Raw genomic sequence first — 23460 nt, 5'->3', positions numbered from 1 at the left:
AAAAGCCTGACAGAATAAAAAGATACTGAACCACTGGGCAGAAATTCTAATTTGTTTGGATTTTAATGAGAAACTACCTAATTCACACTTCCCGAAGCAAGAAGCAAACTGAAGAACAGCTACACTTCAAAATTCCCCCTCCTCTGTATTTTGCAATGCAGGTCTCCAACCAAGACAATATTTACAAAAATTCTTCTATTAGGAACAAAGGCACCTAATATGCATGCTGTAGTGAAAATGAAATGCAAAATATTAGGGGAACATGAGTGCAAAAATGTTAATGTTAGAACTGCATGCAAAAATGTGCTTATTAGGAGACATGCATGTGAAAATGCTGACAGACCTTCATGATTAATACGTCCCACAATGCCTATCAAAATTATACCTCAATGCAGGCTTCAAGGAGGGAAACCAAGGCACAAAATAAACACTCAAGCCCTTCAAGATCCTATTAAGTCAGATTGCTTCCAAACGACTCTTAAGGACTATCTGCTTTCGGAGTTCGCTGATAACATTGAGGAACACTGGACCAAGCTAAAGGCATCCATTATTGCAGCCTGTGAACAAACTATTGGATACCAAACCAAGAAACAGCAGGACTGGTTTGATGAGAATGATAGTGAGATTGAATGCAATATTGACAAGAAAAGGAATGCTTTTTTGGATCTGGCAAAGAGATAGAAACTAAGAAAAAAACCTATGCCAACACTAAGGCACAGAGTTTCTTTAAAGCCACAAGGACCATCTATGGACCAATAACTCATGAAATATGCCCCCTACGCCCAACAAACGGTCCCTCACTTCTAAAAGATAAAGAAGCTATTGCATTGCACTGGAACATTACTAGCATCTCCTTAACCACAACTCCCCCATAGCTGCTGAGGTTCTCTCACAAATTCTACAAAAACAAATTAGAAATGAGCTAGCAGCAGGAGAGTTGTGTACAGCTATTAACTAAATGAAAAACAACAAAGCCAGTGGACCTAATGGGATACCTGCCAAAGACTTCAAAGAGGGCAGAATTGAACTACCCAGAAAAATTTGTGAGCATCTTTCAGCTCCTCCATGCTAATATGACAGCAACAATCACAGATAACTATGGCTCTTAAAGTGAACCATTCACAGTGGGATCAGGTGTTAAACAGGGTTGCGTTATCGCCCCAACTCCATTCATTATTTTCATTCCCCTTATCCTATACATTGTTGAAAGGAAGGAAACTCCCCAGCAGGGTGGAAACCATATATCCAACAGATGGAAAGGTCTTTAACTCGAGAAGGCTGAAAGCAAAGAATAAGGTTACCATAACTTCTGTCTTAGAGCTTCAATATGCTGATGACAACGTAGTGTGTGCACACTCAGAGGATGACCTCCATTCCATCCTAGCTAGCTTTGCAGAAGCTTACAAAAAGCTTGGCCTATTGCTCAACATCCAAAAAACCAAAGTGCTGCACCAACAAGCACAAAAAAACCCTCTGCAGTGCCACAAATCCAACTTAATGGTGTAACATTGGAATGTGTTGATCACTTCTCCTACCTTGGCAGATATCTTTCCATAAGGGCCAAAACTGATGATGAAATCCAGTATTGCCTAAGCTCTGTCAGTACAGCTTTCTCACAATTGAAGTGAAGAGTTTGTGGACTGGGACATTCTCAGGGAAACCAAAACGCCTGTTTACAAAGCTATTGTATTACCAACCTTACTGTATGCTTGTACCACTTATAAATGGCATCTACAACTCCTTGAAAGATTCTATTAAAAAAAATTGCATATCATTTGGGAAGACAGGTGAACTAATGCCAGTGTACCGGAAGAAGCAAAGATGACAAGTGTTGAAGCAATGATTCTTTAACATCAACTTTGTTGGACTGGTTCGGATGCCTGATTATCGTCTTCCAAAGCAACTACTCTATTCCGAACTTAATAATGGAAAGTGTAATGCTGGTGGTCAACAAAAGAGGTTCAAAGACTCTCGCAAGGCAAATCTTTAAAAATGTAGTTTAAACACCAACAATTGGGAAACACTGGCCTGCGAGTGCTCCAGTTGGGGAACAGCCTTTACCAAAGGTGTCATGGGCTTTGAAGATGCTCAAACTCAGGACGCAAGGGAGAAACGTGCTAAGAAGGCGGCACCCTTGGCAAACCCTCAACGTGATCAACTCCTGCCGGGGAACCAATGTCCGCACTGTGGAAGGATGTGTGGATCTAGAACTGGCCTCCACAGTCACTTACGGGCTCACTGCTAAGACCGTGTTCATGGAAAACAATCTTACTTGGCTATGAGTGATCGTCAAAGGAGAAAGGTTACACAACATGATTGCCATGCATGAGACTCTTTATCTCAGGGTCCTGCATTGCAGACTCCTGCTTTGCAGGGGGTTGGACTAGATGACCCTCAGGATCCCAACGCTATGAGTTTAGGATTCTAGGATTCCAGGGTAGCAACGCAGGGATGAGATAGGAAGCAGGCAAGGTGCGCAGGAAACAGCAAACAATGCTCAGGATCAACAGCGCATGCTGGGTAGACAAAGCACTGGGATCTCTCAGGGCTTTGAATACAAGCGCTTCATTATTTTTTTTAGATATTGTCCCCCTCACCCCCATGTTTTTAACTGTTTCACCTTGATTCCCTGTCAGAGAAAAAGACAGGGTATAAAGAAATATGTGATAATATCCAGCCACATGGAATACGTAGTTAGCACATGCTCAACAGTTCACAGTGCTGCGTGTCTGCAGTCAAGTCAATGTGTTATTGCCACCCTGGGTTTATCTAGGTTCTCTGGTGTGGAGGATTAAGGGGGGGGGGGTTAAGGTTATCAATGGCCATAGTGAGAGGCAGGAACACTTCTGCACATTCCCATTGCCTTCTGCATCAGTTGTCTCACAGCACAACCCTACTCAGAGATAAGTCCCTTCTGAGCTCATCTGAGGCTTACTTACAGGTTTAAGTGGATACAGGACGGCAGCTTTTGTGAGTCATCACGTAGCCAACGCTGTGAGTCATCGCATGGTTATGTAGCACCCGTGACATCGCCCTAAACCAGAGAAGACAAGCAGCTGTGAGTAAGGACTGTGTCACAAGCTCCAGGCCTTGGAGAAGGGAACTTCTTCGCCTGGGAGCGATGCTGCAGAGTTCTTGAGGACTGTATGTTCATTTGGCCTCGGAGTCTTGCTTGGTTGCATCAAGGACCAGGGAAGGGGGAAAGTAGACAAATGCCACCTCTATGGCCCTTGGGACATTTCCCAGTTAACGCCCCCTATCCCCAAGTTGTGCCCCTCAATAGCCCTGAACTGCTTCCTCCTCAAACACTTTTGTGTGGGTGCAATGCATCCCTGAACTGTGATAACGCCTTTTGCCCAGCAGGATGAAAGATGGAGGCAGAGGGCCTTCTTGGTGGTGGCGCCCTCCATGTGGAAAGCCCTCTCATCAGAAGTCAAGGAGATAAAGAACTACACAACTTTTAGAAGATATCTGAAGGCAGCCTTGTATCGGGAAGTTTTTAATGCTTGATGTTTTATTATGGTTTCATATGTGTTTTATATATGCTTCTATTATTATTATTATTATTCTGAATGGAGAGCTGTATCTCTATAAATAATTTTTATTTTTAAGTTGTAACACTTTTACTGACATACAAATCAAATAATTTCCCAATAAACATACAGTCGTACCTTAGAAGTCGAACGGAATTCGTTCCGGAAGTCCGTTTGACTTCCGAAATGTTTGAAATAATAATAATAAATAATAACTTTTATTTATACCCTGCCCACCCCAACCAAGACTGGGCTCAGGGCAGCTAGCAACCAATAATAAAAACAAGTTGATTAAAATACAATTTAAAAAACAAGATTAAAATACAACATTAAAACATTACGATGTAGCCTCTTCACAGGAGGAGAAAGGAAAAAGGAAGAGGGGGAGGGAATCAAATTGATTCTAAGCCAAAGGCCAGGTGGAACAACTCTGTCTTACAGGCCCTGCGGAAAGAAATCAGATCCCGCAGGGCGCTGGTCTCATGAGACAGAGCGTTCCACCAGGCCAGGGCCAGTGTTGAAAAGGCCCTGGCTCTGGTTGAGGCTAATCTAACTTCCTTAGGGCCCAGTGCCTCTAGGGCGTTGCTATTTATGGACCTTAAGGTCCTCTGTGGGGCATACCAGGAGAGGTGGTCCCGTAAGTACGAGGGTCCTAGGCCGTGAAGGGCTTTAAAGGTCAAAACCAGCACCTTAAATCTGACCCTGTACTCCACCGGGAGCCAGTGCAGCTGGAAAAGCACTGGGTGAATATGCTCCCATGGCAGGGACCCCGTGAGGAGCCTCGCTGCAGCATTCTGCACCCGCTGGAGTTTCTGGGACAGCTTCAAGGGCAGCCCCGCGTAGAGCGAATTACAGTAGTCAAGCCTGGAGATGACCGTCGCATGGATCACTGTGGCCAGGTCGGGGCAGGAAAGGTAAGGGACCAACTGCTTGATGCGGTGAAGGTGGATAAATGTTGCCTTGGCTGTTACTGTAACCTGCGCCTCCATGGAAAGGGCGGTGTCAAGGATTACACCCAAACTCTTAACAGAAGGCAATGGCACTAATTGGGCCCCCGCAAGAGAAGGGAGTTGGTTCCTCATCCCCATACCATGCTTTGATATTCCCTAACGAAGGGTTTTCACTGCATCCATATCAAGGGCAGTCTTGTGTCTAAATACCAGTTGCAAGAAACCACATTCAAGTCCTGCTTGTAGACTTGCCACGGGCACCTGGTTGGCCACTGTGAGAACAGGACACTGGGCTAGACAGGTCAACAGCCTGATCTACCAGGGCTCTTCATCACACACTTCAAAGAGTGTTGCAACTCGAGATAATCTTCTCCAGGACCACGCTCTCCCTGCACTGCTGGGCTCCAACTCCCATTGTCTCTGACCATTGGGCATGCTAGCCAGGGCTGCCAGAAGATTAGGTCCATCTGGGGAGGAGCCCCTGGCTAAGGAAGGCTGCTTCAAGATTGCTGTAAGACGGGGGGAAATGCCGCAAATTTTCAGCCCACCTCCCAGTAGGCGATACAAAACAAACTAACGATCGTCTCCTGGCTTTAATATTAATGAGGTGCTGCTGGTTGTTTCAAGTCTGCAATGTGGCTTTTGTGCTGGAGGCGGCTGCAACATCACGCCTGTTCCCGAACCAGAGATGATCAAATAAAAAAGGTCTTTCCCGTTTGGATTGAAGGGTGTGTAAACAACCTTTGAGCCAAATCTCCGGCTGTGAGAAATTGCATGTTGCTTTTCCCCAATTTTTATTTATTTATAAAAATAAATAAATTGTGATGCCCGACCCGCCGCTGCAAGTGCTTCTGCTCTGGGTTTAAAGAGCTAGCTAATCAGGCAAATCTCCTGTTTTAAAAAGCAGAAAACAAAACACTGCTGTCATCTGATCAAAGGGAAAAGGTTGCCTAGTACTTCCCTTCCCCTCTATTTGAATATCACCATTTGCTTCCCATAATTGGAAGCACAGGAACAAACTGCAGCATGTCTGCAAGGCAGTGCTGACAAGTTTGCTTGGACCACAGCTTTGCTCTCATCTACCCGCCGCAAAACCATAAAGAAGGCTGATCGCCGAAGAATTGATGCTTTTGAATTCTGGTGCTGGAGGAGACTCTTGAGAGTCCCATGGACTGCAAGAAGATCAAACTGATCCATTCTGAAGGAAATCAGCCCTGAGTGCTCACTGGAAGGACAGATCCTGAAGCTGAGGCTGCAATACTTTGGCCACCTCATGAGAAGAGAAGACTCCCTGGAAAAGACCCTGATGTTGGGAAAGATGGAGGGCACAAGGAGAAGGGGGCGACAGAGGACGAGATGGTTGGACAGTGTTCTCGAAGCTAGAAACGTGAGTCTGACCAAACTGCGGGAGGCAGTGGAAGACAGGAGTGCCTGTCATGCTCTGGTCCAGGGGGTCACAAAGAGTCAGACACGACTAAACAACTAAACAATAACAACAACACCCGCCCCCAAAACGCCAAGAACTATACGGGCGACTTCACAAGCAACACCAGGAAAGGAAATCACCACCAGCAGAATCCAGCGTTTCTTGCGCAACATCCCTACTTCTGCATGCATTTTCTGGCTCCCATTTTGGCTGGTTCCTGGAACCAGTCCTATAGCTGATTTACCCCATGTAACACAATTTAATCCTATACAAATGGAAATCAAAGGCATCTTCCTGTTTTTCGTAACATCCTTTGGCACGGGGGACCAACTCTCCCTACGAATGTGGCACTTATTAGAGAGGGAATGAAGGTGACAAACTTAATTGCTAGGCTGCGCTACACAGAAATCAGGCTTCGATTTGTTCAATTTGGCAGAGGAAATTGTTGCACTTGCTTGACTGTGCCACTTCTTCAGCTCTGCGAACTCAAATCAAATCCCGAGTTGTTCCCTTAGTTAGTTAACTGATATTGGACAAGTATTCCTTGGTTTGGATGCAAGGGGTATCTCTGGTTTGGAATGAGTCAGGGTCTCTGGGTCCAAGGGAAGAGCAGGGAGTGAGTTCTCCTAACACTCAAACCTGGTTTTGAAACTACGAATGTAATTTGGGGACACGATACATGTGTATGCCATTATGCATGGGATAGAGAAAGCGGATAAAGCTTTTCTCCCCCTCTTTTAATACCAGAATCAGGGCCATCCAATGAAGCTAAATGTTGAACATGTAAAAGACAGGCCCTCTTCAACCAGTGCATAAAGGTAGAGGGACGCCTGACCATGAGGTCCAGTCGCGGACGACTCTGGGGTTGCGGGGCTCATCTCGCTTTATTGGCCGAGAAAGCCGACGTACAGCTTCTGGATCATGTGGCCAGCATGACTAAGCCGCTTCTGGTGAACCAGAGCAGCGCACAGAAACGCCGTTTACCTTCCCACCGGAGCGGTACCTATTTATCTACTTGCACTTTGACGTGCTTTTGAACTGCTAGGTTGGCAGGAGCTGGGACCGAGCAACAGAAGCTCACCCCGTCGCGGGGATTCGAACCACCGACCTTCTGATCAACAAGCTCTAGGCTCAGTGGTTTAGACCACAGCGCCACCCGCGTAAATTACGGAATTAGCTCCCGCAAGGGGCGGCAGATGGGCATCAACTTGGATGCCTTCCAAAGGGGATTAGGCAAATTCATGGAGGGCAAAGGCTAACAATGGCTACTGGCCGTTATGGCAATGCTCCCCCTATCTTCTCAAACTCATTGTTGGGAATGACAAAGGGCAGAACGTGGTCACATTCAGATCCATCTTGTGGGCTTTCTGTAGGCACTCAGTTGTCCACTGTGAGGACAGGATGCTGGCCCAGATGGGCCACTGGCCTGATCCAGCAGCAGCCCAACTGGGCCAGAGGGTTTTTTTTAGTGGGGGAATGTTCTTAGCTTAAGATGCAGCAGTATCAAGATAGCAAATTCTAAAAGCTCCTGCAAAAGGTTGGGTTACAGGAAAATCAATGGCCCAGAGAACCATTTCTCTTTCTTTTCTACAAGAAGATTCACTGGGAAAGGGATTAGTGACTAATACGCTCAGAAAAGCAATGCAGGAGGCATTGGTTTTACACTAACAAATGTACAAATCCATCTTTATATTCCATGCATGGCCATAAATACTTCACTTTCCTGTGCACTTACCCTCATGTCATCCTCATGAAATACTATATTATACGAACGACATACTGTCTCGCCTGGTCTGAATCGATATTTCTACATATATCCCAGTTGCAGAAAAGAAAAACGAATTAAGTTAATATTTCATTATACTGGAAGACAACCTGGGAGCATATGACAGCAGCCACCAGAGGGTATTTTTTTTGGGGGGGGAAAGAGGCGGAGTAGTGGAAACCATGATAAAGAAATATTTTCCCAAATTTAGAAAGTGTAATGCCCTTGATGTACTGGAGTACAATGAAGTTTTTGAAGAAGATGAGCCATTTTCCTGTTCTGAATTGCACTACAGAAACACACTAAAATTTATTACCATTATCCATTACAGTGGTACCTTGGGTTACATACGCTTCAGATTGCATACGCTTCAGGTTACAGACTCCGCTAACCCAGAAATAGTGCTTCAGATTAAGAACTTTGCTTCAGGATAAGAACAGAAATTGTGCTCTGGCGACGCGGCAGCAGCGGGAGGCTCCATCAGCTAAAGTGGTGCTTCAGGTTAAGAACAGTTTCAGGTTAAGAACGGACCTCCGGAACGAATTAAGTACTTAACCCGAGGTACCACTGTATTACCTGGATTACAAATTGGGTCAACCAGGTTAGAATTTTAGGTGTACCCTCAACTTGACAATTATTGCTATGACTTCCCTGCCCTTCACCCTAACGTTCCAGGGCAAGTTACAACATCAAAACATAGTATTAAGAAGAGTTTAAAACAATTTACAGTCACAAAAAGAAGGCAAGTCCTAAAAATATACACTTCGAGTGCCTAAGCTGTGCAATGACGGTGCGAGATGTGCCTCTGTGGGGAGCAAGTTCCACAATTTAGGGGCCACCACAGAGAATGCCCTGCGGCCTTTGAAGAAAAAGGTTCCTCAGCTCTTAATTAAGGGATGCTGACATACACTTTGTCTCCCCCTTGTAATCTTTTCACCTGCCTTCTGTCCATGCTGAGTTAAACATTTTTACTGAACACAAAGGAAGGTCACTTGGGAGAGGGAAGCGAGAAGTTGCTTCCTGCTCCCAGACTGGGGTCCCGAGTTTCCCGAGACTCCAGCTGTTTGTTTACTTCCCAGAAAGAATTAGGTAGTTAATTTCCCCGGCATTTCTTGCTGGCCTTTTACATCAGCTCCTTTGATAAATCATTTGGGACACTGCATAATCAAGTGCTGCCATAAAAACCCTTATACAGATCTATAAACCAGATTACATCGCACAGGGAAATCATTGCACTGGCCGGCTCCGAAAAAGCAGACAACTTGCGTTTAAAAATCAAAAGCGGAGGGCCGTCGCTCCGGTAGCGAGTTTAGTGTTTCCCTCTCTGGAGTTGTCAGGCAATGCCATGAGAAATCATTGCAATGGCGTCTCGCGGGGTTCTGTAACCGCAGAACACGAGCAAAATTCAGACTGGTCCTCACTTCCTCTCCTAGTTCCGTTATCTGACATGGGGGGAAGCAGAGCGAAGGGAGGCTGAGACAGAGATGGTGAAGCCCAGGCCCCAGAGCCCTTCCAGGTCTCCTTATATAGCATTTAGGATGCTCCCGCCAGGCCACCCACTATATAGCCACTCCCCTTTTCCCTAGGCCACAAGACTGAAGTACTTTTTGGGGGGACAGGGGGTGGGCAGGTATGGGGGACTCCCTGGCCCTGAATGAGGTAACTGTGCCCCTGAAGGACCAGGTGTGCAGCCTGGGAGTCATTTTGGACTCACAGCTGTCCATGGAGGCGCAGGTTAATTCTGTGTCCACGGCGGCTGTCTACCAGCTCCATCTGGTACGCAGGCTGAGACCCTACCTGCCTGCGGACTGCCTTGCCAGAGTGGTGCATGCTCTAGTTATCTCCCGCTTGGACTACTGCAGTGCACTCTACATGGGGCTACCTTTGAAGGTGACCCGGAAACTGCAATTAATCCAGAATGCGGCTGCTAGACTGGTGACTGGGAGCGGCCGCCGGGATCACATAACACCGCTCCTGAGAGATCTGCATTGGCTCCCAGTACGTTTTCGAGCACAATTCAAAGTGTTGGCGCTGACATTTAAAGCCCTAAACAGCCTCGGTCCTGTATACCTGAAGGAGCGTCTCCACCCCCATTGTTCAGCCCGGACACTGAGATCCAGCACCGAGGGCCTTCTGGCGGTTCCCTCATTGCGAGAAGTGAGGTTACAGGGAACCAGATAGAGGGCCTTCTTGGTAGTGGCGCCCGCCCTGTGGAACGCCCTCCCTTCAGATGTCAAAGAGATAAACAACTACCTGACATTCAGAAGACATCTTAAGGCAGCCCTGTTTAGGGAAGTTTTTAATGTATAACATTTTAGTGTATTTTTGGTCTCTGTGGAAGCCGCCCAGAGTGGCTGGGGAAACCCAGCCAGATGGGCGGGGTACAAATAATAAATTATTATTATTATTAATTATTATTATTATTTCTCTCCCCTCCAACTTTTTACAAAACTGACGGTGAGGCTGTGGTTTTCCTCCAGAGCAACATGGGAACGTTTGTGAAGACTTGCCAATCCCTTCGGACATGTGCGGTCCTCTTGAGTAAAGCGGCAGGAGATAACTGATGCAACGAATGGGTAATACACGGACTGGTCTGTTTCAACTTTGTTACAAGCGTATGGTGTTTTAAATACCACAATGATAGCAGCCATATAAGCATCCAAAGGTGTTCGGCCTGGTTAGTTGACTGCCATGCAAACAAAACAAGTGGACTGAGAAGAAAACAGCTTTAGAGCCTTTGTTCCACACAGTGCCCTCCGGATTTTGCTGGACTACAACCCCCATAATCCCTGAGCATTGGCCTTGGTGCTGGGGCTCATGGGAGTTGTAGTCAAACAATGTCTGAATGGCACCATGTTGACTATCTCAGATTTAGAATGTTAAAAAGGCAACAGCAGGATTTTCGTTATAAACCCTGAAAATTAAAATTATGCCAAAAAAAAAAACAACACCCCACAGAGTCATAGAATTCCAAGGGTCATTTAGTCCAAATCCCTGCAATGTAGAAATATCAATAGAGGAGTGTCTCCAACATTTCATGTGGGAGACACTCCCAGTCCTACCAGGAGATGCTGGGGATCAAACTGGGACCTTCGACATGAAAGCCAGGATCAGTGCCAATGAGCTACAGCTCTTCCCCGAGAGCAAAGGTCATTGCAAGCCTGTTCTTTAGTCCCAGTCTTGCCTGGTTTTCCTGATGCAACTGTATCGCAAAGCGTCTTCCACCCAGCCAGTAATTTTATATGTGCCATGCAAAGTACGGCAGGAAGTATCGGCTTCATTTATCGCCCTCCTATCAAGGACAGTGCTTTCTTACAAGGCCTGCCACAAAGGGACTGACCCGGTGTCGTAATACGGGCCGGGGATGGAAGATTGTAACGGGACTCCGTGGTTACAGCTTACTCAAGCTGATGGCCTTGATAATATCACAGCCCAAGCCCAGGAAGCTGCTGCCTAGACGTTCTCTCGGCTGTCGGTGTCGATACCAATGTGGCGGTGACAGAGCCCGGGGGCAAAAGTCTAGGCTCTGTGCACGCTGAGCTGATGAGAGGGGAGAAGTCGGTTTCCGGCACTGGGAAGGGACAGAATGGCTCCCAGTGCAAGGTCACAGGGAGAGTGTCGGACAGCTGAGTTGTTGCGGTGGAGAGCACACCGGGGGCGGGGCGCAGGGAGAGAGCAAAGCCAAACAGGAGCCAGATAAGGGTCTGGAACAAGATCCTGCACTTTATCAATGGCCCGGGTTAATATAAAGGAGACACATGGGAACGCAAACAGAGGGAAAGCGATAGGTTGGTTTTTGGTTTTTTTTGTCCTCCCCCTGGCTCTGTTGACAACAAATAAGTTTGCTCTGGAAAGGGGGGAAGAAAGGAAGACAACAAAGGAGCCTTGCAGCCCAATATGGAAGAAAAGTCCATTTGTTATGTGCACACAATGAAGAGTTTGTTCAGCATGACTGAGAGACGGCTGCATTACTGAAAATCTGAATTTTGCGTTTTGACCTCTCTCCGCTGCATATACTGTGTCAACGAGAGCCAGCATTTCTGCTCTGTAAAACTGATCTTTCTCCCTTTCAACTTTCACATGCTGAGACTAAAGAACTGGCTGTTTGTAGGCATACTTCGCTGGCTGCACACAAACTTCCACTTGTCTCCAGCGGCTCCACATTTCATCCAGGTCAGAGACTTTTTCCCCTCCAAAGGGGATGCCCGTTAGCTATTATTTCCCCCCAGCGATGCAAAGCTGAGATTGAAGTCGTTGCACCTGTCGAACTTCAGCCTTCGCAGAAGCCCTGTCTCATACAGAGTCCTGTGATACTGCACCGTAACTGAACATGACCAAAATACAGATCCCCCAGACCTTTCACAGACAAAACAGTGATTCTTCTCGGCGGTGAATCTTGCTTGCATTCCAAGGTCGGCTGTACATTACACTCTGGTTTTGGCACAGCCATTCAGCTTTGTGAAATGTTTATCTTTTCGCCTCTCTATTCCAGCTGACCATTGCAGCAATCTTTTAATCTCTTGATGATCTCTGTTCCAAAGGAATTTGTTTTGATTTTATAGTCTTTTCATTTGCTGCTTCTTAAATGCTTGCCTTACTTCGACTGTGACTCTTAATTTGTTTCTGCTTTCTCGATCGCCCGGAGGACTCTCGTCACTGGGCGGATGATCAGTCAAATGCATAGATAAAAAAAAAATGTTAGATATTGCATGCAGATGCCCTCTTCTGAAATGTTGTGCCCACATGCGGATGCCTGGTGAGACATGCATGCGTGCTGGTGGGTAAAAGTGTGATCTTAATCCCTTAACTGTGCATAAGAAGATTTGGAGGGAGGCAGACTAAAGAATCTGGGAAACTGCCAGCATAGTTTCATGGGCTCTTTGAAAGAAGGATCTTAAGGAATTGGATGGACACTGTTTCATTAGGGTTTGGCTTTCATTAGGGCGGCTGTCTACCAGCTCCACCTGGTACGCAGGCTAAGACCCTCTCTGCCTGCAGTGTCTCACCAGAGTGGTGCATGCTCTAGTTATCTCCCACTTGGACTACTGCAATGCGCTCTACATGGGGCTACCTTTGAAGGTGACCCGGAAACTGCAATTAATCCAGAATGTGGTAGCTAGACTGGTGACTGGGAATGGCCGCCGGGACCACATAACACCAGTCCCGAGAGATCTGCATTGGCTCCCAGTACGTTTCCAAGCACAATTCAAAGTGTTGGTGCTGACATTTAAAGCCCTAAACAGCCTTGGTCCTGTATACCTGAAGGAGCGTCTCCACCCCCATTGTTCAGCCCGGACACTGAGGTCCAGCACCGAGGGCCTTCTGGTGGTTCCCTCATTGCGAGAAGTGAGGTTACAGGGAACCAGATAGAGGGCCTTCTCGGTGGTGGCACCTGCCCTGTGAAACGCCCTCCCTTCAGATGTGAAGGAAATAACCAGCTATCTTATCTTTAAAAGACATCTGAAGGCAGCCCTGTTTAGGGAAGTTTTTAATATTTAATGCTGTATTGTTTTTAACATTCGATTGGGAGCCGCCCAGAGTGGCTGGAGAAACTCAGCCAGATGTGCGGGGTATAAATAATAAATTATTATAATATTATTATTATTTGGCTTACCAGTGTAGCCTATTTCCTTCCCACATGGTCAAACCCTTCCTTGGAAGTTTTCAAGCACAGGTTGGGTGGCCATCTGCCATGGATGCTTTAGCTGAGATTCCTGCATTGTAGGTGGTTGGACTAGAGAACCCTACAGGGTCCCTTCCCACTCTAGAATTCTACGATTCAATCCCAGTATTTGTGTACAAACCCATGCACCAACACAGAATGTCTTGTCAGCGTCTGGCTTTCCTCGTATCGAAAGCCAACCCTCGAAGGCTGTCCTGGAACTTCCTCCCATTCAGAGTAAAGTGTGAAGCGTGAAACCAAATAAAACAGGCAGCCAAGAGGTTACGTGCCCCAAGGGCTTCCAGATCAAAATTTCATAATAAAGGGATGCTTTAGAGCTGTGGTGCTTGACATCCATTATGCCCTATGAAATAAACGAAGAGCATCTATTATGTATGAGAGGAATCCATTATGCCCCTTGGAAACAAAGAGTGTCGAAACAAGGGACATCCATTCCGGGAGGAGAAGGCATGCATCTTACAAAAAAGGGATCTAGCAATCCTTGTATACATCACCCCTTTGGTCCACTCACCTACCACCGACTCAATTATCTGCATCTGAGCTGCATTAAATTACAGGATAGCATCTTAAAAAGCAGAGACATCACCTTGCCAACAAAGGCCCGTATAGTTAAAGCTATGGTTTTCCCAGTAGTGATGTATGGAAGTGAGAGCTGGACCATAAAGAAGGCTGATCGCCGAAGAATTGATGCTTTTGAATTATGGTGCTGGAGGAGACTCTTGAGAGTCCCATGGACTGCAAGAAGATCAAACCTCTCCATTCTGAAGGAAATCAGCCCTGAGTGCTCACTGGAAGGACAGATCCTGAAGCTGAGGCTCCAATACTTTGGCCACCTCATGAGAAGAGAAGACTCCCTGGAAAAGACCCTGATGTTGGGAAAGATGGAGGGCACAAGGAGAAGGGGACGACAGAGGACGAGATGGTTGGACAGTGTTCTCGAAGCTAGAAACATGAGTCTGACCAAACTGCGGGAGGCAGTGGAAGACAGGAGTGCCTGGCATGCTCTGGTCCACGGGGTCACAAAGAGTCGGACATGACTAAACGACTAAACAACAACAACTGTTCAAGAGGTACCAGAGAGAAACAATTTAAAATTGATTAATAAAATAAATAAATAAATTATTATTTATACCCCGCGCTTCCCGGTTCAGAAAACCGGGCTCAGGGCAGCTAACAACAAATTTAAAACACTTAATTGTAGAAGCAGCATAAAATACAGTATAAAAACATGAATAAGAATAAAATTCAAAGCTCAAGAATCAATTTGGGGGAAATCCATCTAATGAGCATTAGATAGTCACCAGAGCTAGCTGGCTGAATTAGTCCTACTTGGGCCAGCGAGGCCAGGGGAGAATTAGCTGTGGGGCCTCAGAGCGGGTGATCTTCATAAAAAGGGAAGGGGGAGGGAAGAGAAGGGAAATAGAAGATCAGGCTGAATTCAAATTAAAGGCCAATCGGAATAGCTGTCTTACAGGCCCGATGGAAGGAGGTTAAATCCTGAAGGGCCCTAGTCTCATGGGACAGAGCATTCCACCAGGTCGGAGACATCACTGAAAAGGCCCTAATTAATGATTATTATATAGATAGATAAAAGAAGATTTACTCTACCCCACTACTTTGAGGACAGGTTATAAAAAAAATATGTGAAAGTCTTAGCAGAAATTGGTAACTGAACAGGTGACGTGGAGGGAGAAGGCGTGAAATTTCAAAATGAAAGTTGGAAATGTTATTGCACCGGGAGCAGCGATGGAGGGAGGAAAATAGAGGGAACATTTGGGGAGGTTTATACAAATTTGTATTAATTTGGTCACAATTTGTTAAAAATTATGGAAAATCAAAATAATTGGGGGGTGGGGGAGAGACCTTCCACAGGTCTCGAGTGTTAAGCAGGTGCCACAGTGATGGAGTTAAGATTGCAGAAGATGTAAATGCAAATAGAATTGAAAGTCTGTCATGCTGAGGAAGCGGGAGTTGACATTTGGCACCACATTACAAGAGAGCATTAATCCCTGTATCCCACATTAATCTAGAGGAACAATTACTTCATCTCCAAATATTCACAGCAACTAAAAGGGCTCAGAATCTCTTTTATGAAAAAAAAAGAAATGGCCTCACACCCACTTTCAGACAATGGAGACAATATTTTCTAGCAAGCTGTCAGCATGCCTTACAGATGGGAGTTTCGTATTAGTATTAATTGTATTGCTTATTTGTTATGTTAGGTGCCTGCTACTGAAAACAAAAGGCTTGAGGCAATTTACCATGAGGAAAACAACAGCAGCACGATATAAATATATAAAAATTAGGAAGAACCAGCAAGCAGCATGAGCGGCCATAAGCTTATTCTAAAAGCACCAGGCAGACACTCTGCCATCTTCCCACAACATACGCAAGGGATGATAGAAATTAAGTGGTTTCCAGCTGTAGTGCTTTAAGAATATGGAAGAAGGGTATAATTAGGTAAAAAAATAACTAAAATGGTATTGGATTGGAAATAAGTGGTATAGGCAACAAAGTCAATAAGAATATGCAAAAATGAATTGATAATGGATGAAAATACTGAGTTATAAAATGTTAAGTTATAGAGATAAGATAAATGAAAGAGGGTAAGGATTTGCTGATTTGATTATTTAAATGGGAATACAAGAAGGGGAGGTGTGAGGAAGTCAAAGAAACAAGCAAATGAGTTTTATGTTATGAAAAATAATTGTTTTTAATTTTTCTTGTTTTTTCTGTATGTTTTACTTATCTTTTTATTTTTTATTATTATGTGTTTTTGTATATTTGTCTTTGTAAAATCTTAATAAATATTTCTTTAAAAAAAAAAACATACGCAAGGGATGCCTCCGGGAAAAATTAGGTTTGCACAATTGAAGTGGATTCCAGTGCTCTGTTGCCCTAGTGCAACGTATCCACTTTAAAAAAGAAATAGAACACTTGTGGTTAGGAGAAGGGGAAATGCATTTGAAGGCGGAGGATTTCACAATGACTGAGAGCAGTGCTTTTTCTTCTTCCAGCTGGAGCACAGTTCCAGCACCTCGCAAGTGGTCGCCATTGCTGGCCGGGCTCCCCCTGCCCGATTCTTGCCTTTACGTACTTCTGATGAGCCCAAAATGATGGTTTCAAGTCCAAAATGGAAGCTGGCCGGCATGTACGAGTCTAAACTTTTTTTAGACCTATGATTCCACATTGCTCCTAGCTGCTCCTAGCCACAATTGGTCCAATTAGGGGGTGGGGCCAATTCACGGGTCCTTTTCTTCAATCCGTCTTCCGTCTAGTGGTGGGGAGGGGCTTTGCACTTTCCAGCCACACCTCTGCTATTTCACACACAAAGGTTTGTACAACGGCGCTTCCATACCCTCCAACATTTCGGAGGTCCCAAGTCGCAAGGTGGTTAGATTGGTCTCAACGAGGGCCAGGGCCTTTTCAGTACTGGCCCCGACTTGGTGGAACGCTCTGTCACAAGAGACTAGGGCCCTGCGGGACTTGACGTCTTTGCCGCAGGGCCTGCAAGACAGAGCTGTTCCGCCTGGCCTTTGGTTTGGACTCAGTCTGACCCTTATGTTTCCCTCCCCTTATGGTCTTGATCTATGGGCTACTTTTAAAAGGAGGCTGCATTTTAAATTGCATTTTAACCTTTATTTTAAATTGGTCCCCCCCCATTATGTTTTTACTGTAATTTTACTGGTGTTAGCTGCCCTGAGCCGGGCTCTGGCCGGGGAGGGCGGGGTATAAATAAATTATTATTATTATTATTATTATTATTATTATTATTATTATTATTATTATTATTATTATTATACAGCAAGACACAGCATTGTTGTGAGATGCATTTGGTGAAAAAAATGATAGCCACTCTTCTGCCCCCTTCTGACTATGGGTTTGGACGACATTACATGTTATAGCATCATTCTGGAACTTTGCTGGAGAATAAAAATGGTGGGGGGAGCTGTCAACTGCAAGGAGAACACAAGAAGGTGTGGGCTATTTCACCCCTGCCTTTGCAATTCACTTTTGTTCCCCACCAAAAAAGGCAACATCGGAAAGGCCCACCTCAAATTCTGCCAAAAGTTGTTTTCTGAGAACTAGGAATCGGATACAGTGCCAAAGAATTACTGTATTTTTTGCTCTATAAGACTCACTTTTTCCCTCCTAAAAAGTAAGGGGAAATGTGTGTGCGTCTTACGGAGCGAATGCAGGCTGCACAGCTTTCCCAGAAGCCAGAACAGCAAGAGGGATTGCTGCTTTCACTGCGCAGCGATCCCTCTTGCTGTTCTGGCTTCTGAGATTCAGAATATTTTTTTCTGGTTTTCCTCCTCCAAAAACTAGGTGCGTCTTGTGGTCTGGTGTGTGTCTTATAGAGCGAAAAATACGGTAAATGAAAATGAAAACCCTCCTTTCCCCCTCCCGTCAGCTGGAAGAGCCCTTAATGAAGACGCTGTTTGCAAGCACTCCTCCGATATAATAAATGCAAGTGGTTATCAATAATGCATTTGCAAGGCTACCCAAATGCTATTTTTAAAGCAAATCATTCACTCCACCCACCCCTGAAACGAAGCCATCCCGTAAAAAAAACACCCCGGCTCCTCAAGAGGCTGCAACGCGCAGGCAGAACATGCTGCAAAACAAATGAGGTCACCCAGAGCTGTTAGGCGCGTTTGCTCCAGAGTAATCCCATTAAAGCCAATCATTTCGCTCCCTTCCTCCACACTGTTCCAGAATGAGTGGGCTGTGGAGCCTAGCCAAACGGCAGGACAAAGTAATCTGTGCCGCTGGAAACCGTGGGAGAAATTTACGCAGACAGACAATAGTTATCCTACATGAAGGACCGCCAGGGTACTGGGGTAATGTCTGCTGCCTCTTGCCAAGATCTCTGGGATCTCCTACTTGCAGAAGCTGCAACTTTCAGGCAGCAGAAGGTGATCCATTAGAACAAATGGGCCTTATTCTGCCCTCACCTGACTGCCCTTTTGTCTGCTTGCAACCAGTCAGTTTCCTCCTCTTCTTCCGTACTCCTAGGGTTGCCCTCATAGAACTTAACAGGGATGTGGATGGGAGCAAAATTAGTTGGCTCCACCTATCACCTCTTCTCATGAGAAGACAAGACTCCCTGGAAAAGACCCTGATGTTGGGAGAGATTGAGGGCACAAGGAGAAGGGGACGACAGAGGACGAGATGGTTGGACAGTGTTCTCGAAGCTACCAGCATGAGTTTGACCAAACTGCGGGAGGCAGTGGAAGACAGGAGTGCCTGGCGTGCTCTGGTCCATGGGGTCACGAAGAGTCAGACACGACGAAATGACTAAACAACAACAACAATCAGCAGAGGGGGGTCCTCTTGACTGTTCCTCTAACCTCAGAGGCTCAGTGGGGTTGGGAGATGGCCTTCTCTGTGGTAGCCCCCTAAGCTGTGAACTTGCAAATGCTGAGGATGTGCCTTTTACTGTGGGAGGCAGTGGAAGACAGGAGTGTCTGGCGTGCTCTGGTCCATGGGGTCACGAAGAGTCGGACACAACTAAACAACTAAACAACAACACCTATCACTGGCTCTGGCGCCACTACTACTACTACTACTACTACTACTACTACTACTAATAAAATTATTTATACCCCACCCTTCCCGGTTTAAAAACTGGGCTCAGGGCGGCTAACAGCAAATATAAAACATTGATTAAAATGCTACTTAAAAGCAGCCTAAAATGGCATAAAATACAACATAAAATGCAGCATCAATATCAATAAAATTCAAAAATTCAGGGGTCATTTTTTTTGGGGGGGGGACCCCAGTCAGTAAACATCAAATGATCACCAGGGCTAACTGGCCAAGTTGGTCCTACTAGGGCCAGGAGGGAGACCAGGGAAGAATTTCAATGTGGGGTCTCAGAAAGGGTTTCTTCATAATGTATATTCAAAGTCTAAAAGGTGTGTTTCGGACTATAGTTCTTAGCAGTCTCAGCTAGCGTGGCTGTGTTGGCCCGCGCTGATGGGGGCTATACGTAGTTCAAAACATCTGGAAAGCACCAGATAACAACAACAACAATTTTATTATTCATACCCCTCCCATCTGACTGGGTTTCTCCAGCCACTCTGGGCGGCTCCCAACAGAGTATTAAAAACATGATAAAACGTCAGACATTAAAAACTTCCCTCAACAGGGCTGTCTTCAGATGTCTTCACTAGACATCACTAAGACCAGGCCCATAACATAGAGGCACTAGGGCAAAATCTGTTTTGGGAGCCACACTAGTTTCCTTTTGGGGTGGGGAGAAGTTTGTTTTTGTTTGCATTTTAATGAGAAATGACTTAATTTACAAGGGTCCGTGGAAAGCCTGGGTAAAAAGATAAGTGTTTACAAGATGTGCAAACCTAACCATCTTTCAAAAGATGGCATGTGACCAAAGTCAATGTTCTGGTGTGTCTTTAGTTAGGTTACAGAATAAGCTCGGGTAATCCTGTAGAATCACTATGTGGTATCTCGGTTTCACATTTCGAATAAGTCCATATCATGTTTACCCCATGTCACTTATTTATTTAAAAGCAATTATAAACTGCTTAATATTTTAAGCGTCTCAAAATGGTGTACAACACAGAAGCAACAGAGAGCATCGTTGAAACGAAAATACAACACAAACCCAGTAAAATGGTGGTATAAAAGCATACAACACCAAAAGGAAATGAGTTTGGAGGATACTTTTGAATCATGGTGCTGGAGGAGACTCTTGAGAGTCCCATGGACTGCAAGAAGATCAAACCTCTCCATTCTGAAGGAAATCAGCCCTGAGTGCTCACTAGAAGGACAGATGGTGAAGCTGAGGCTCCAATACTTTGGCCACCTCATGAGAAGAGAAGACTCCCTGGAAAAGACCCTGATGTTGGGAAAGATGGAGGGCACAAGGAGAAGGGGACGACAGAGGACGAGATGGTTGGACAGTGTTCTCGAAGCTACAAACATGAGCCTGACCAAACTGCGGGAGGCAGTGGAAGACAGGAGTGCCTGGCGTGCTCTGGTCCATGGGGTCACGAAGAGTCGGACACGACTAAACGACTAAACAGCAACAATGAATAAAAAAAGCACTCATGGGTCAGGGACGGCCTGGGCAAAAAGCTAAGTCTTTGCAAGACATCCAAAGCTACTTTGTGTATGGCCAACAGCGTTCGAAACTAACCAGGCGCTAGCCACATTTCATGACAGGCAACCAGCCTTTAGCAAGGAAGTTGGGATGTCTGTTCTCCAGGTTTGGCGACTAACGTCTCCAGCTGGCTGGCTTCAGAGGCAGCCCCATGCGCAATGTGTTGCAGTAATCTAACCTTGAGGTTAGTGAGCTGGTTTGACCAATGGTCTGACTTGCTATAAGGCAGCTTCCTATCTTCCTACACTGCATTCTTTTACTTTGTGCCGTCAGCCTCTATTGATAACACTGTCGTTTTTTAAAAAAACAAACCACATCCATCATACCTTAAGTAAATATGTATATGAAATGATCAGGTTCTCCATCAAGTCCTTCAGAATCAATGAAAGTCATTGTTTGTAACCACTCTTTCATTCCATTCCATTTAAGGACATCACCATAGCTACGGCGATCTGATTACCAGTGGCAAGCAATTAAGGCCAGGCTCTTCAATATTAACCAGGTGATTTTTTTGAGGGGGGGGGAGAACCCCAAACTTTTTTTTAAGAGCTCATTTAACTTTGAGGAGTTGACGGGGAGGTCAGCTGAATCTAAACAAAGCCTGTCTCCGTGGATGCGGGGAAGTTATTCGATTAAATTCTGGATGTCTGATCCCCATTTCTGCTTGCTCTGTTTGAGGGAAAATGACAATGCTATGATTAAAACTAATTATATTGTGCCGTGGCATAAGATCACTGGAAAAGGGACTCCTTTGATGTGCTTCAGTAGGCCTGGCATGTTTCTTTCTAAGAGGTCATAATCCTAACCAGCCATGAGGATGGGGGTGGGGATGAGAATCATAGAATTGTAGAGTTGGAAGGGACCCCAAGAGTCATCCAGTCCAAGCCTCTAAAATGCAGGAATCTAAGCTAAGGCATCCATGACAGATAGCCATCCTCCCTCTACTGAAAAACCTCCCAGGAAGAAGTGTCCACAGCCTCCTGAGGGAGACCGTTCCATTGTTGAATAGCTCTTTACCATCAGAAAGTTATTGCTGATGTTGAGTCAGAATCTCCTTTCTTGTGACTTCGAGTCCTACCCTCCAGAGCAGGAGAAAGCAAGCTTGCTCCATCTTTCATGTAACAGTCCTTCAGATATTTGAAGATGGCTATCAAATCTCCTCTCAGTCCCCTCTTTTGCAAGCTAAATGCCCCCAACTCCTACAACCCTTGCGTGTAGTGCTGTTCCATGTGGTGGCCAGGATGAACATGCTTGGCGCATGTATTTGCTGTGCCTCCAAGGGCTGCAAGGCCTATCCATATTTGGTTTGGATGCACTAAACGCGGATGGGCTCTTAGCCAAAGCGCAGACTAAGTGCCTCTTAAACACCGCAGCAGATCTGCCGATAAGTGCTTGCTGGCATCAGTGCACATCACTGGGAGGTGCCGTGTTGAAATTTGCACTTGGAGCGGGGCCATAGCTCAAAAACTGATGTCCCTCGACCCAACTTCAACATCTCCATTTTAAAAAGACCTTTGCCATCAGAGCTTGGAGAAGACTTCCACCTGAGAGTTTGGGAACTGCTGGAAGTCAGATCAGGCACAGGGCTGGGAACATTCATTAACGACTCTACAATTCTGTTATTCTTTCTGAATGAAAGAGCCATTGCATCTTAATCACAGACACAACTCTTGAGCTTTGTGGCATTCAGCTATCAAAAGCTTGATTGCAGAAGGCGAAAGATGCATTTGCGGGGAGGGCAGAATAACACAGTTGCCGAAAAAACAACTTAGCTCAAAAGAGGAATGGCCCGCTAGCTATCGCCTGCCAACACGTCTTTCTGACTTTCCAGGCAAATAACAACATTCTCCCAAATGCACGTCTTTCTCCCCCCGCACCATTCACATTTGGATTTCGGGTTCCAAATGGAATCTGTTTATTGTAATTACCTCTCTAACTGCAGCACGCTTCCAATGCGTCAGGTTAATGTTAATGGAAGCTGAAGCTGAGGCGAGCAAGGCTTATTAATTCGCTCCTCTCTGTCATTGCATTTCCTTCGCTCCGAAACAATGTCGGCCTAAGATGCTTTGCCACCTGAGGAGCAAAGGCTCAAAGTACGAGTCAGAGATGGTTCCCCATGTCCCTTGGGGGAGGGGAGGATGGGTGGGGGGGGGAGAAATTCAATTCAGTTCACTTCTGCAGGCAAATCTACCCTATCTGCATGTTCCAACCCAATACATGAACTGAAACCCAGCCATTCTTAGAAACTCGTGCTTCTCCGAATTTTCGCAATGCGGTTCTCCAGTCAGGTGATTTGTGCAGAAATGCACATGTTGCAGTAAAATGTGCACAGAAATAAATATATTTGTGAAAATAACATGCAAGATGCATTGTATTAGGCAGAAGTGCATGCAAAGATATGTATGTTAGGAGAAATTTGCACTAAAATGCTGGTGTATATTCATGACCACACAGATGGGGAATTGTGGACAACTGAAGCTAAGCATGAGAAAAAATCAAGAAGCTGGAAAAACGACAACCCAACATTGACAGATTCTCCCACGAGACCCTGGTCAAGGAGGGCTGTATAGCAGACAATTCAAACTAGGGCTCTTGCACCACAGTCCTGAATCCCTTTAGTCCTGGGAATCAGCTGACATCAGAGAGCCTATCCTGTGTTTCTGACTGCTAGAAAACTCCCAAGAACATAAGAACAACTACAATGAGTGGCAGCTGCTCATCACAGAGTTACCGGGAGATGCTGGTGATTGATCTGGGGAACAATATGTGGAAAACAGACACTTGTTGGTATCTAACACTGAGTAAACTGGCAAAAATTTATAAATCTAAATCAAACAAGTGTTGGAAATGTAACGAGAAAGAAGGTTCTTTTTATCATATGTGGTGGTCTTGCAGGAAGGTTAAAGCTTACTGGGAAATGATATATAATGATAGAAAAGGATGTTTCAAATAACTTCTATACAAAGCAACCCCC

General features: G+C 45.5%; 1 protein-coding gene across 14 annotated transcripts in view; it reads right to left on the bottom strand.

Annotated features, from left to right (window-relative positions):
* The window catches only part of TENM4 (teneurin transmembrane protein 4), a 645582-nt gene that overhangs the window by 560636 nt on the left and 61486 nt on the right, over positions 1-23460 (bottom strand). For 9 of the 14 annotated variants that reach the window (XM_083609383.1, XM_083609392.1, XM_083609393.1 and 6 more), the window contains exon 2: positions 2940-3034. The exons of the other annotated variants lie outside the window; for them this stretch is intronic. The gene's annotated coding sequence lies outside the window, so the exon portion shown is untranslated. The remainder of the gene's footprint in view (positions 1-2939; positions 3035-23460) is intronic. 14 annotated transcript variants of the gene reach the window in all.

The sequence above is a fragment of the Podarcis filfolensis genome (genome assembly GCF_964270895.1).
Source record: "Podarcis filfolensis genome assembly, chromosome: 4".
Classification (NCBI taxonomy): domain Eukaryota; kingdom Metazoa; phylum Chordata; class Lepidosauria; order Squamata; family Lacertidae; genus Podarcis; species Podarcis filfolensis.
The sequence above is the reverse complement of the archived record's forward strand: the minus strand, read 5'-3'. Positions and strand labels throughout refer to the sequence as shown.